This window comes from Gossypium arboreum, chromosome 3 (assembly GCF_025698485.1).
Source record: "Gossypium arboreum isolate Shixiya-1 chromosome 3, ASM2569848v2, whole genome shotgun sequence".
NCBI lineage: Eukaryota > Viridiplantae > Streptophyta > Magnoliopsida > Malvales > Malvaceae > Gossypium > Gossypium arboreum.
The window spans coordinates 47,477,026-47,492,902 of record NC_069072.1 but is presented as its reverse complement, the minus strand read 5'-3'; the positions used below and the strand labels follow the sequence as shown (position 1 = coordinate 47,492,902).

Below are 15,877 nucleotides of genomic sequence, written 5' to 3'. Positions count from 1 at the left end.
CATGAGCATGATTTACGCTTGTTACATGATTGGTAAAAATTTGTGTTTTAGAGGGTTATGAACACCTTGAGATTCGGCCATGCACCTATATGTGTATATATGTTTGCACATGATATTTTGATTATGAAGAAAGTGATAAATATGTTTGTTTAAAGAAGAAATTTGTTGAAGAATGTTGTGAAATTTGCATGTACATTCGGCCTAGTACATGTATAGTGTGAAAAACCTTGAAATTATTTTTGATTTTGTGTATTTATGACCATGTGTAATCGGCCACATGAGTAATTTGAGCACTTGATGTTATGTTAAAACTCTTGAGCTTAAATATATGGATGTATGTATATGTGGCCATATAATGGCGTTTTGGTTCAAAGGTTGAATGATAAATTATAATAAAGTGAGATGATATGAGATGCTAAATGTGAAGCTTGCTGAATGTGATTTACTAGTAAAAATTATTGATAGAAATATTGAATACTTCTACTTGTATTCGTTAAGCTCAAGAGCAAAAGGGAGCTAAATCCGATAAAGGGAAGGAAAAAGTGATCGAATAGCCGTTGAAGCCGTTCGACAACATCCGAGGTAAGTCCTCAAGAAATGACCCTACTCGAATTATGTGAAATGAAATATGGATGTGTAATGATTATTGATTTATGTGTGTATGAGTATTTGAATGATACCCGGGCTAAGTCCCGAAGGCGATTATGCTAGTGATATGTTTGTGTTTGAGCCTTAGTAACGAAAATGAAACATGGATGTGTAATGATTATTGATGTATGTGTGTGCATGAGCAATTGAATGATATCCGGCTAAGTCCCAAGACATTTGTGCTAGTAATTATATCCGGTTAAGACCCAAGGCAATTGTGCTAGTGACTACATCCGGCTAAGACCAAGGCATTCGTGCAAGTTGTTAAATCCGGGCTAATACCGAAGGCATTTGTGCAAGTCGTTCTATCCGGGCTAAGACCCGAAGGCATTCGTGCATGTGGTTATATTCAGTTGTATTCCGAAGAAGCTTGGGCTGGAGGTGAGCGTTGGTTGCTGTAATAAATTTAATTAGTACGCTCGAAAAGCCCAAAGGATAAGGTATGTTTATATGTGCATTGGAAAAGTCGATATGTTTGAGTAACATTCGTTCAATCGACTAACGAGTTTTCAGCTATTGAATTGGTTGTTATCTTGTGAAAGTATATAATGATGAAGTGTGAAGTAAGTATGATTATGTGAATGTGTATTAATGAAATGATTCATTTGGCTATGTGAATGTAATGCTTTAGTTAAAGCTGATTTTATTGCTTGAGACTTACTAAGCATAAAAATGCTTACTCCGTTGCTTTGGCTCTCTGTTTTATAGATTTTGCTCGTTAGCGATCAGATTCGGGATCATTAAAGTCGAAGTCATCTACACTATCAAAGCCTCCATTTTGGTATAATTTTGGTTGAACTCGAAATGGCATGTATAGGACTACCCTATTGTTGAAGGTCATGTACCTTTCGGTTTTGTGTAAACTTGGATAGCCATGCGAAAATAGCTTATATACGTTTTTGGTATGATACTATAATCGTTGTATGTTGATCATTTTGGGGTATGGAATTGTTTTGAGAAGATTAGCCATTGGAATGGTTAATCATGATCACACTTTGTGCTATGTATGCAAAGAGGGGCAATTGAATCGTGGAAATCATGAAATAGGTAAAGGTTACCTTGAAAACAGATGCTGGCAGCAGCAGTGGTGTGGTTTTGAAAAATCACCAAAAATTGTAGGAATGGTATTAAATAGTGAATAAGTTATTTGAATGAACCTTGATGAGTCTACTTTCATATGGAAGTAACGAAACGGTCATAGGAGTTACTTGTTATGAGATATTAAAGTTATTGTGAGACAGGGCCCGAACGGTTTCTGGGTCCCCTGTCGCGACTTTAAAAATTTACTATAAACTATCCAGAAAGAATTAGGAGTCATGCCTTATATGTGCAGATTCCATTTTGAGTCTAGTTTCATTAGAAACAAACGGAACCAGTATTAAAGCCCTGTACAGAGAGATATTCAAGTTGTAACGCGCGAAGGTCAGAGCAGTCGATCCCTATAACATAGGTGACTTTAACTAATAAACTGTACCAATTGGCCCAACCAAAAATTCTAGAAATAAATCCATGGAAGGATATATGAGTTTAAATTCAGGGAAAATTTACGGAATCAGTTTCCAAGTTTTGAAACTCGAGATATGATTTTTAAGGCCACAGTGATGCAGTTTTCCAGCCTGTCTGGAAATGCCAAATGGGTCGGTGCTCTAAGAGGACTTGGCTCGTTAACCCCTCGCGTCCGACACCGGCGATGGTCTCGGGTTTGGGGTGTTACACGGATAATCATAGATACATATAGAAATTAATCATCTTAAAACATCACAACTTAACATATAATAAATCAAACCAAAAATTACAAGTTACACATAAATTAAATAACATACAACCATAATCATTATCAAATGGCCGGATATAAGCATATGAATTTAAACATCTCATTATTCATTTCTTAAAACCAAATATACATGCAATCCTTATTATAATTCTATCTAAACCAACTTACTTATTAAAAACCAAATTTACGATTCATATAGTCATTTGCTAAATCTTTAGCCGAATACATATATATATATAACATGCAAAACACATATGCCTTATTTGATGTCAACTTCTATTATACTCAATCACTTTACACATATGAAACATTTCCAATAACTAAATCGAATATCAAACATATTATTTTAAGCTTCACACCTACGTATCAATTATATTTATATATATAGTGATTCAATACATATTAACTATTCTTCCAACATTTTAGGATACTAACTAAAATTTTAACATACTCTTATCACATATCAAACAAATTAACAAAATTATATTCAAAACTAATTTAATAGCCACATATTTGGCTAAATATATATATAAATCTATATAGCCAAAACAATCCAACTTTAACAACAAATACATGACACCTCAAATATTTAACATCCACCGAAAGTTAATTCACCTATTTGCTGAATCCAAACATGGTTGTTTCTCAAGCTTTTCATTACACCTAAAATCATATTTACCACCAATGAACAAAGACATACAAATATTGTCCATACCTACTTCATTACATAACTGAATACACAGATACATTATAAACAATTTCCAAACCAATTCATATTACAAATTATACTTCTCAGCAATAAGTCATTAACCAAATATTTGTATATATATATATCCAAAACACAAAATTTACATACCATATAATAAACATATCAAAATAAACACTTACCATGTTCGAACATAACCAAATACCATTTAATGCCAATTCACATAATAACACCTTAATCAAAAATAACAACCAAATTCACATATACTTTTATCTATGCATAAACCATAGCTGAATCAACCACATAGACATCCAAAATCATCAACCATTTCCAAAGCATATAACTCATATAACTTAACTAAAATTTCATTTACTCACATAACATATTAGCCATTTTCGCATGGCTTAATATATACATACTTCAAACATAACCAAGTCATAACCTAGCTTATACATGCCATAGTATCATGTTTAAACTTATAATGTACCAAAACAACAGTCGATAGTGTGATGGACTTTGCTGACAATCCTTAAGCTCGTAACTAATCTCCAAAATCTATAAAAAGAGGCAAACATGCACACACACAGTAAGCTATCACAGCTTAGTAAGTCATAAGCAAACAAACAACTCAATAGCATAATCAACTCATTTAAACCAAACCAAACTATACTATCATAATCACATTAAATCTCAAACTTATGATTTCATGTATATCATATACTTTCACATATAAACTTATTCATGATTGAATGTACATATATATATATATATATATAACAAAGTATCTTTCAATTTCAAAGGCAAGATATCATTATAACCGGTACATTTACACACATATACATATACTCATAAATCAAATATAACATTACATGCATATACATAGCATATGGCCGAATATACCTCACAAATGCATATATGTTCACATTAGTAACTTATATAATTTGCATCACATATCTAATGGTCAACTTACCTTATTTTTAAATAGGTAACCAAATAACTCCTGCCTGATCGTTTTAGCTCATTTAACACCTTCGATCACAACTTATCATTGCCCGTTGAACCATTCGAAATTGAATAGGATACTCAGATAATCACATATATCGTACAATGCCAATGTCCCAGACGTGGTCCTACATGCTAAGTCATATCGATGCCACTGTCCCAGACAGGGTCTTACACGAATCAAATACGATGCCAATACGATGCCGATATCCCAGACATGGTCTTACACGTAACCATATATATCGATGCCAACGTCCTAGACGTGGTCTTACACGAAAAAACATATCAAAAATCCTATGTCATGACATATGTATCCTAGCTATTTCTAAGGTTCGTACGGGGCTTTCAGACGTCGTAACTCAGTCAAAACGAATTCGTAAACATAGCTCCCAAGCTTATTTACATTCAGCTAACACATATATGTTTCCACATAGTTCATTTCAACATATAAAATTCATATTTATTTAACATTAACAATATCTATTTGCTTATAGAGTTACCTAAGACAATTAAAATCGGAACAGGACGACTAATTGACAACTTTAGTTTTCCCCTGATCCAAATCTGATTTCTTTGGTTCTTGATCTAAACATACTTAAATTAAACTCATTCAAACATATTTTCAATCATCTTAGTCCAAAAACACATTAATGGACAAATTACCATTTTAGCCCTGACATTTACACTTTTTACAATTTAGTCCAGATTGTATAAAACACAAAACATGCAAAATTTGCACATACCATGCTTTGGCTGAATGTTCCATGTGTTCATACAAGTCCATACATTTCATTTATCTCACATTTTAGTCCCTCAATTTACTGTATTTTCAATTTAGTCCTAATTACTCAAAATCATCAAAAATTCCTATACAAAACATATTACTCTAAAACATATGTTTCATATTTCATCAACTATCATCACAAAGCTCAAATATTCATCAATGGCATAACTCAAAAGATTCATCAAAATCAAAAATCAAGCATGGGCTTTGTACATTACACTGCAACGATCTCAAAAACGTAAAAATTATCAAAAATCGAGCTAGTTACATACCTTGATTAAGCTTGGACAAGGCCGAATACCCTAAGCTTTTATTCTTTTATTTCTTTTTATTATTAGTCATAAGAGAAAGTATGAATATTGGCTTTTAATTATGTTATATTATAACATATATTAACATATTATTTAATTTACATATTTAACATTTATTATAAAATATGAAACCATTATAACATAAGGTTACAACCGTCCACTCCATATATTAATGGTCTAATTTCATTTTAAATACCTTAACTTATAAAGACACATTCATTTCGGCCCTTTTACAGTTAGCCATCAAATTTTCATTATACACAATTAAGCCCTTTTATTTAATCGGACACTCAAACAACAAAATTAAATCACGAAAATTTCACACATATAAATTCACACATAATAAACACAGAAAATAATTTTAAAATATTTTCTAACTCGGATTCCTGGTCACAAAACCACCATTCTGAATAGGGTCGAAATCGGGCTGTTACACTTAAGATGTAACAACCCACCTAATGGAGTCTCAATATTCAATTATTGTTTGAAAAATAGATGGTAAATTAAGGATATATTTGTGTAATTAAAGTAATTGTTCTGACTAAGCATAAAATTCTGTGTAATTCTCCATTTGGCAAACTTATAGTTTTTGCGAGCTCTAAGGTTTGACGGTGTATGATGATTTGGTTAGTCAAGTTGAGATTTAGTTAGAATTGAACTAGACTACTGTAGATGATAAGACTTTAAACTTGTTAATGACACTTTATCACGAGAATCAAGAATGTTAGTGGAATTATCTGATTTTCCACCAATTCTTGTCTCTATTGCTTAAGTATATAAGGATAGCAGTGATATTTCTGAAACACCTTTTCATCTTCTTTCTTGAACTCCTCTATAAATTTCTAAAACAAACCTAAGTTTAGAATACCTTCATCAAAGTGAAGGTTCGCAGTACCAGCTACCTTACTACCAACTCCCTAGTAATTACTAATGAACCCTTAGGTTATTATTGAAGTCATGATAAGTGATAAAAGTAACATATTTTAATCATGTTCTTAATACATTTTTGAATGATAAGTGATAAGTGATAAAAGTAACATATCTTAATCTGCTTAAATCAGAGGAGGAAAAGTCCCTGTTTAAAAGTAGATCTAGTGTAATAGAGTGGAGCTATATGCAATCCTAGAAATAAGACGACATAAATCTACGGGATTAGATTCAAACCTAATAGGGGAATCCATATATTGTGTTAATGCGACAATAGAGGTTTTAATTGGAAAGAAATTTCAATTAATCAACCTAAATGCTTTTACTCTCGAAAGAGATATTAGCATAACTTAGGGATTTTCATAGATTAAGATACCAAGTGAATAAATTGTTTAAATCAGATTCATAATAATAAATGAAGTCTAGTTTAGGGATTTTCATGGATCAAGATACCAAGTGAATAAATTGTTTAAATTAGATTCATAATAACATATGAAGTCTAGGTGGATTCTTTCTTGGATATTGTTTCTCTCATTGGTTATTATTTGATTATTTTCCTGATTCATTAGTTGTTGAGTTCGTTAATTAGATTAATTTAGTAAATTTTAGTTTAAAAAAATCATTCCAATTTGTCGGCTAAATAATAAGAAAACGGTAATTACTAATACTTTTAGTCCTCGTGGATACGATATCTTTACTCATTGTAGCTATACTATTTATCGACAGGTGCACTTACTTTTGTCGTATTTTAGTTAGCTTCAAAAAACACACATCAAGTTTTTGGCGTCGTTGTCGGGGACTAAAATATTAGGAACACTTCGTTTGTATTAATTTAGCCATTTTTATTTTATTTTTATTATTCTTGTTTTCATTTAATTTTTACATTTTAATTTGTCTTGTTTGCTTCTATCAGGTTCTTTTAGTTTATGACTAGAAGAAAGCTGTTAGGACCATTTCTTTTTTACAGTGAAATTGAAAGTAGTTCTCGCAGAAATCGTAGAGAGGTTAGAGAAGCAAGGCAAAGTCAACAAAATATAGTAGACGAACAAGAGAAAAATAATATTATTGTGAAAATGGGTGATAATCAAAATATTCAACAAGTAATTAAGCATCATGCCCCTCGTACTATTTACTATTATGCCAATCCTACTCTTATTGGGGCTGAATCGAGTATTGTGAGACCTACAATTGCTGTGAATAATTTTGAACTGAAGCCGAATGCAATTGAGATGGTACAACAATATTTTTAGTTCAATGGTTTACAAGATGAAGAGCCAAATACTCATTTGGCTAATATCTTAGAGATTTGTGAAACTTTCAAGATTAATGACGCCAGTAATGATGCCATTTGCTTATAGTTGTTCCTTTTCTTATTGAAAAACAAGGCAAAACAGTGGTTAAACTCTTTACCACGAGGTTCCATCACTACATGGGCTCAAATAAACAATAAATTTCTATTAAAGTACTTCCCATTGACTAAAAAAACCAAGTTGAGAAACGATATTTCTTCCTTTGTTTAGATTGATTTAGAGACTTTATATGATGCATGAGAGAGATACAAAGATTTATTGAGAAGGTGCCCTCATGATGGGTTACCTTTATGGTTGGAAGTTCAAAGATTCTACAATGGTTTGAATCCATCGACTAGGCAGTTTAATTGATGCAGCAGCTGGTGGAACACTGAAAATAAAACACCCGAGGCAGCCTATGGGATTATAGAGGAGATGACATTGAATAATTATCAGTGGCAAGTCTTGAGGACGAAATCAATGAAAGCAATCGGTGTTTTTAATCTAGTGGTTGTTACTATGTTGGCAAGCAAAGTAGAAGCACTGAATAAGAAAATTGACAGTTTATATTTTTCTACGTAGGTAAATCTAGTGATGCAATACGATACAAATGGAGGTGGAATGAGTAATCCATAATGTTTACCATTCAATCCTAGCATAGAGAATGAGCAATTTAATTATATGGGTAATAATTCTAGACCTCAAAATAACTCTTATAGTAATATCTATAATGCAAGTTGGAGGAACCATCCCAAATTTTCTTAGAGTGGTCAAGGAAATCAAAGAACGCAACCCCCTTCGGGTTTTGAACAACCTTATCAGTAAGAGAAGAAATCAAACCTTGAGGTAATCTTGACAAAATTTATCTTGGTGTTAGAAACTTGTCTTCAAAACACCGAAGCAGCACTAAAAAATTAGCAAGCATCGATTCAAGGGCTTGAGAATGAAATTAGATAGCTTGCTAAGTTAATCTCGAAAATACTACAAGGTAGCCTCCCTAGCAAAACTGAAACTAACCCAAGGGAGCAGCTTCACGCAATTATTGCTCAATACGTGGAAGGTTTAGTTGAACCTAAATAGAAACCAAGGCAAAAAGATGTAGCAAACAATGATGAGGTCAAGGAAATTCAAAAAGAGAAAAAGCCGGTTGTCAAAGAATACAAACCTCGAGAACTAGATGAACGGCAAGTGAATGCTAAGAAGAAATCGAAAAAACACGATGGAGAAACAAAACGATGCCATAATGAGCATGTGATGAAACAAATTGGATCTAGGACTTTTCTTTTTGGAGCTTGAGTCAAACGAATCAAACCCATTTACGGTACTAAACATCTTCCCATACGGTACACTCGAGGTAACTCATTCTGAATTCGACACATTTAAGGTAAACAACACTCGACCCAAACCTTATCTTGATATAAAAATCAATAATGAAAAAGTGGAGTTTTAGCTCCGAGAACCACCCTAACTATACGCATACAAGGCAAGTCGAGCTTAGACCATGAATAAGCACTTTTCGGGAGGCAACCCGAGTGTTTAAGTTTTGTTTTATCCTTTTAATTGCATTTTAGTTTAAAATTATAATTAATTTAAGTAAAATTAAAAAAAATATGTTTTTGCACCATGCGGCCAGGACTCACAGGTGTGTCCTAGGTCGTGTGCACAATGGGGTATTCAACAGTGAGTCACACGGCCTAGCGACATGGTTGTTTATGCCAACCATGTGCACAAGGGGTGTTCTACAGTGAGTTTCATAGTGTGAAGACATGGCCATGTAGGTCACACAGCCTGGACACATGGGCATATTTTTGGCCGTGTGAGTCCTGGGACTTAATTTTTCCAAATTCGATGCCTAAGGCGATCCATACAGCCTGGAAACACAACACACAAGTGTGTTTAAAGCCATGTGAATACTGGAGTTAATTTTTTTAAATTTAAAGATGATTCAATGAGTTACACGGGCCATAGACACGTACACGGCCTGTCACACAGGCGTGTGTGAGACTGTATGTCCCATACATCCTCGCATACAGGTTTGGGAGAAACAAAGGAAGATCACACATAGACTGGCACACGGCTGCGTGTGTGTAACACCCCTTACCCGTATTCGACGCCAGGACAGGGTTCGAGGCATTACCGAACTTAACATTCAGAAACATGCAAAACCGAGTCACAAAATTTTGTCCAAAATTAAAACTTTTCAAACACATGCATATCGTCCCTTATACAGGCCTTCAAAGCCTAAAACATACATCGGGATGGTTCGGGACTAAACTGAGAACTTTAGAAAGTTTTGGGAAAACTTAGAGAAAATTTTCATGAAACAAGGTCACACGCTCGTGTGGGCATAGGGACACCCCCGTCTGTCTCCAACACCCCCGTTTTCTTAGGCCGTGTAACTCTCTATTTATGACATCAGTAAAACAAATTTAACCACACGGCCAGGCCACACACCCGTGTGCTAAGTCGTGTCCTCCACACGGTTGAGACACATGGCCGTGTCTTTGCCTGTGTGGCTAGTACTTAAGTTATTTTCCAAGCCCTTTTATTACCATTAATTCCTCACATCTTTACACACATCAAATATATACCTCATGGCATCATTTTAATGATTTAACATACTTCACTAAGGTATATTCTTAACTTTAACGTGCTATCATTCACTTATTACACGTACTCATATAATATCAAACCTAGACACAACAATTTTATTTTCATTGACCTTATCATTTGATGACCACTTTTACCAAACTTTCATAACCATCAATTTATCAAGTAGCTTCAATCAACATCAAGTATTCATGTTCAAACATTATCAACTTATTTCCATATTATACATTTACCACGTGGCTATGACTATTTCAATCAGTCAAGAAGCACCCACCATGCATATATGTCATAATACCAACCATACACCCACAAGCATAAACACATCATCACATCACAAGCATTAGAACTTATCATGGATAATTAGGCTTACAAGCCACAATCATTATGAGCCACATCTCATGGCTATATACAATGAATCAATATAAGCCAATACATATGTCTAATCATAATAGCATCTATCATAAAACTAAGTCCCTATACATGCCACTCATTTGAAGACATTAAGATTCATCAATACTCCAAAGAAGGTTGCTTGATAGTGTGAGGTTGCCTCCTATGATCTCCAACCCAAGCTAACCTATCAACACTAAAGAAATGGAAAGGAGTGAGTAAGCTTAAACCTTAGTAAGTCTCTATGAAAATAATAAGCAAATTATCAACATGATTCCATGGAAATATAATCATAATTACACTTTTACTTATTTTCTGGTCATGCTGTTTTCTTGAGTCATAGTTACTAAATTATTTATATCTGGAGCTAAAGAACTCCAAATTAAGATCCGTAAATTTTCCCTGAAACTAGACTCATATATATTTTTACCATAAAATGTCCAAAATTTTTGATCTAGCCAATAAGTTCAGTTTATTCTTGAAAGTTACCCCTGTTCTGCTGCTTGACAGCTTTGCCCTTTCTTTACTAAAAATCAAGTATCTCATAGTACGGGTTTCGATTAATGTTCCCATATGTTTCTATTAAAAATATACTCATTAAAGATTTAGTAATATAAATCCTAGCCCATAATCATTTTTGTAAAATTTTTAGTGATTTTCCAAATTTGAGACAGGGGAGCCCGAAATCACTCTGACTCTGTATCACAAAAGTTCAAATATCCCTTAATATTGAACTCTTTTGTTTACATTGTTTCTTCTATGTAAAACTAAATTCAATAAGATTTAATCTCATATCTTATTCAGTCTCTAATTCAATTTCCTCATTTATTTTTGGAGTTTCAAAGTCACACAACTGCTAATGTTCAACACTGTCTTATTGCAATATAATGGTAACTATCATGAGTTCATTTTCAACTAATCATGAACTTACCATTTCATGGATTTCATGTTCAATTTCACAAAGAGATAATAACATAACCATAAAGATTATTCATCATTCAAACCCTTTTGGCTTACTTATCATATACACATATATACTTGCTCATTGTAAACTGATCTTTATCAAGGCATTACTCATAAGTTTAGCATACATACTTGTACTCGTTGTAAAGTATCGATAACCATACCTCTTTCATATGTCCTCCTTGGGACTTTCATCACATTCATTTCATTACCCGTTGAACACTCGGAATACTATTGGATACGCAAAAAATTGCACCTAAGTGCCACATATACATACGTAGCCAAAGCTACCTCATAAGACGTATACATCCATAATGAACTCGGACCAACTCAACAAGCTCGGATGTCACATGCATCTCGTCCATAATAAACTTGAACCAATTCAACAAGCTCAGATGCTCGCATCCATAATGAGCTCAGACCAACTCAACGAGCTCGGATGCTTCACATATATCATGAACTTGGACCAACTCAACAAGTTCAGATTTCTCACACATATTACGAACTCGGACCAACTCAACAAGCTCAGATATCTAAATTCCTAGTGACATGTCACTTGTATCCTAAACTATTCTTAAGGTTCAAACGGGCTTTGTCTCATTGCATAGTGCATCTTTATCGTACTTGCTCATAATTTTGTGGATAACGACTGTAATATCATTCATGCTTACAAATTGACCATTCTTATATTCACGAAATAAACATGGTATTGCACATAATTACATTTAGTCATTTGTCACAATATACAATCAACATATAAACTGTATAAATATTCACCACATAATGTTAACACATCAATTAAGTTCAAGCGTAAACAATAATATTATTGCATTATTATTAACATACGAAATTACCTCGAATGCGAGCACAGCTATTTATTCTGATTTAGTCCATAATCTTATTCATTCCCAAACTATGTCCGAATCTCATTTTCCTTGATCTATAATATCACATTTAGCTTAATAATTAGTCACATTATTCATATGGGTCCAAAAATCATATTTTTACAAATTTGTATTTTGATCCCTAAACTTTTACATATTTGTACTCTTGCCCCAAGGCTCGTAAAATGATTTTTATCTAATTTCCTTGCATTTTAAGCCTAGCCAAATCATTTTCATAGCTATAGCAGCCCCTAATTTCCACTAAATCACACTTTTATGACAAATTTTGTAACTTTTGCAAAACGGTCCTTTCTGACAATTTCACCAAAAATCACTTAGTAAAAGTCGTTTATTACACACTGAGCATTCATTTTCTACCATTAGACATCAAAACACAGGCATTTCATCCATGGGTAAATTTTTAAACACAAACCCTAACTCAAAATATGAGTAGAAATGAGTAGATCTTGTTACGAGGATTTCAAAAACATAAAAAACATTAAAAACGGGACTAGAACGGACTTACAATCGAGCTTGGAAGCTTGAAAAACCTTAGCTATGTCTTCTCCATGCAAGTTTCAGCCATGGGGTAGAAGATGGACAAAAATTGGCTTTTAATTTTGTTTTTAATTCATTTTAATTACTAGATTACCAAAATGCTCCTAACTTAAAAATATTCTATTTCACCAATTTCATTTCCAATTTTGTCCAACAAATTATCCAATGGTCTAATTACCATTTAAGGGCCTCCAATTTAAAATTTCATAACAATTAGACACCTCTAACATGTAGAACTCAATTTTTGCACTTTTTACAATTTAGTCTTTTTGACCAAAGTGAGTGCCCAAACGTCAAAATTTTTTAACGAAATTTTCACGAAATCATCCCGTGAAATTTTATACCATAAAAATATAAGAAAAAATTTTACTATGGAAAATTTGTGGCCCCGAAACCACTGTTCTGAGTAGGCGCTAATTCGGGATGTTACAGTGTGATACACGACCTGGACACAAAGGCGTGTCTGAGTCCGTGTGAAGACTAGGCTTAGAGTTTAAATGACACGGATAAGGAAGCCCCACACGGGCGTGTGACATGGCGATGTAGCCCAACACTGGCCTAAACATGACCCTCATTAACCCTAAAAACCCTAATTTATTTTTACTTTGTCTTCTTCCTCCCAACTCCCCCTCCAATTGAAACCCTAGCCGCCACAGATTTGTCAACACCCTCTACACACAGCCTCGACCCCACCGACCTCCATTCAACACCCGCGCACCTCCATTCGCCTCTCTTCTTCGTCGTTGCTTGGATTCTAAGAGAATCTTCTTAATTTCAGTGCTTGGATTTGAATTATTATAATTTGTTTATGAATCTATTTATTTGTACTTATACACCAGATGATTTAAGCAATATTTTGAATTGGCAATGGTGTTCATTGAAACCTTTATAAAGTAAAAGCCCATTACATATTTTATACTCACAAACTTGTAAAGTTTTACAAGCTTCCACTGAACGATTTGGATAAGAACCAGTCTAGTTTTTAACTGTGACATGTCACACTTGGATCCAAATGTTGGGTCAGGTTTGGCATGTTACAGATGGAGTGACTAAGCCAAATGAAAAGAATCAATATAATCCTAAAAAAAAATGAGCTTAAGCAAACTCAAGAGCTCTTTATAAGATTTTTAGTGGAGTAGACATGGAATAATTTAAGATGATCTTAACATGCAAAACTACCAAGGAAGCATAAACTATCTTGTAGAACCAGCATGAGGGTAATGCTTCTGTTAGAATGTCAAAACTACAAATTCTGACCACCAAGTTTTAGAATCAGACATGAATGAGGATAAAACTATTTTTGATTTATATACAAGGTTACATGACATATCTAATGAAGCTTTTAGTCTTGGTGAATAGTATTCTGAGGTTAAACTTGTTAGAAAAGTTCTTCGATCTCTTCTAAAATGCTTTGCTATCAAAGTTACTGTAATAAAAAAAGCCAAGGATATCACCACACACAGATTAGATAAGCTGATTAGTTCTCTCAAGACTTCTGAACTGAATCTTAAAGAAGGGAAATGTGATAAGGTAAAAGGATAAAAGAATTTTGCTTTCAATGTTCAATTTGGTGTTCAAACAGAGAGCAAACAAGTGAAGTTATCAATGAAATTAGAGAACAAATTGCTCTATTGTCCAAGAATTTTAACAAAGCTTTAATAAGGATTTTAAAAAAGAAATTACCAAAATAAAATGGTGCCAACAACTCCAAAAAGAAATTAAACCAAAAGGAGATTATGTTTTGAATGAAAAGAAAGAGATTCAATGTTTTGAATGCAAGGGATATGGTTATATTCAATTTAAATATGCCAACACCATAAAAAAACAAAAGTCCTAGTGATTATCTTAAGTGATAGAGAAGATGAAAGTGAGTAGTAGACTCAGATGAAGAATTAAGCAATTATATGGCTTTCATAGTGTTTGTTCAACCATTTGTTTAGACAGATAACCATAAAGAAACAAAAGTCTATAGTGGTTATATTAAATGATGAAGAAGATGAAAGTGAGTACTTAGACTCAGATAAGAATTAAGCAATTATATGGCTTTCATAGTGTTTGTTCAACCATTTGTTTAGACAGACAACCAAAAAATCTGTGAATTCTCTCAAGAAATTGATTGTGACATTGGAACTCTTGAGAATGCTTATCTTTAAATGATAAAAAAAACTAGAGACAGTGTGCCGAATGAATGATAATCTGAGAGGTGAGATGAGTATACTAGAAGAAGGAAATGAGAAGCTTAAAATGGAAATTGAAAAAAAGGAAAAAGCCTTGAAAGTCTTTGAGAATGAACTTGATGAGGTTGAAGATCTGCTGAAAAATTTAGTGGACATAGTATAAAACTAAACAAACTCCTTACTATTGGAAGAGTCGAATCAAAACATAAGGGTCTGGGCTATCCCTTGAAATGTAAGTCAACAGACTCTCAAAGTCAATCTATTAAAGCTAATGAGTTACCATCAATAAAAGCAAATGAATGAACAAAAGATTCATCTGCTACTACAGTGGAAGAGCTGCACACATCAGGCCAGACTACTATAAACTTCACAATGATTTATGGAAGTTGAAGACAAGAACAATGATTATTCATAAAGTTGCTCAAATAACTAATCAAATAGGACAGAAAAAGAAACACATTGGTCTTAAACAGTTCTGAGTCAACAAAAAGGATAAGTGTCTGCTAGTAGCTCATACTTCATCAAAGGTTGGTACAGAAGAGATTAGGTACTTTTACAATGGACACTCACGACATATGACTAGTGAGAAGAGCTAGTTAAAAAAACATTGTTAAATGTGTTGCAAGAAAAGTCACATTTGGTGATGGCCATAGAGGAAAAATCATAGGAAAAGGATTGTAGCGACTTGAATTTAGTCGTTACCAAAAAATGCGGTTTCAAGATAGAATTTCATAAACTGAGTAAGTGAGATTATGAATAAAAGAATTTACATATTTAATTCAAACATATATTAGTGGATAGTCAAATTATTGAGTCGAGAAAGTTGTTAATTAGAGTATAAGGACTAAACTGCA

General features: G+C 33.4%; 1 non-coding gene across 1 annotated transcript; it reads right to left on the bottom strand.

The window, feature by feature from the left end:
* Positions 1–7,639: 7,639 nt before the first annotated feature.
* Positions 7,640–7,746, bottom strand: LOC128291106 (small nucleolar RNA R71). The gene has a single exon (XR_008280882.1). It is a non-coding gene; the product is annotated as a small nucleolar RNA R71 (small nucleolar RNA).
* Between the last annotated feature and the right edge of the window lie 8,131 nt (positions 7,747–15,877).